General features: G+C 43.9%; 1 protein-coding gene across 1 annotated transcript in view; it reads right to left on the bottom strand.

The window, feature by feature from the left end:
• The window catches only part of LOC106461526 (synaptogenesis protein syg-2-like), a 154,983-nt gene that overhangs the window by 129,892 nt on the left and 24,302 nt on the right, over positions 1-789 (bottom strand). The gene's annotated exons all lie outside the window — the stretch shown is intronic.

Here is a 789-nt window from a genome sequence, read left to right as displayed (position 1 = left end):
CCCTGGTATGTAACCGACTGGCCAGGTACTGAAAGAGACCCTGGTATGTGACCGACTGGTCAGGTACTGAAAGAGACCCTGGTATGTGACCGACTGGTCAGGTACTGAAAGAGACCCTGATATGTGACCGACTGGTCAGGTACTGAAAGAGACCCTGATATGTGACCGACTGGTCAGGTATTGAAAGAGACCCTGATATGTGACCGACTGGTCAGGTATTGAAAGAGACCCTGGTATGTAACCGACTGGCCAGGTACTGAAATATACCCTGGTATGTGACCGACTGGCCAGGTACTGAAATATACCCTGGTATGTGACCGACTGGCCAGGTACTGAAATATACCCTGGCATGTGACCGACCAGTGAAACGTTCTGTGGTTGAAGTCACCTTGAGGAATATACGTGTCTACAAATGTTGAAGACTGACTAGTGTTCATACTAGCTTGAAAAGTCAAACTTACATCAGCGATCTATTTCAGCTATAGTTAAATGTTTCCTCCCATAGTATCAATAGTATTGGTAGACGGGCTACATTTCAGATGTTTCCTCTTATGGTATCAATAGTATTGGTAGACGGGCTACATTTCAGATGTTTCCTCTTATGGTATCAATAGTATTGGTAGACGGGCTACATTTCAGATGTTTCCTCTTATGGTATCAATAGTATTGGTAGACGGGCTACATTTCAGATGTTTCCTCTTATGGCATCAATAGTATTGGCAGACGGGTTTTATTTCAGATGTTTCCTCTTATGGTATCAATAGTATTGGTAGACGGGCTACATTTCAG

Source organism: Limulus polyphemus, unplaced genomic scaffold (genome assembly GCF_000517525.1).
Source record: "Limulus polyphemus unplaced genomic scaffold, Limulus_polyphemus-2.1.2 Scaffold979, whole genome shotgun sequence".
Lineage (NCBI taxonomy): Eukaryota > Metazoa > Arthropoda > Merostomata > Xiphosura > Limulidae > Limulus > Limulus polyphemus.
This window is presented reverse-complemented; position numbering and strand designations above follow the sequence as displayed.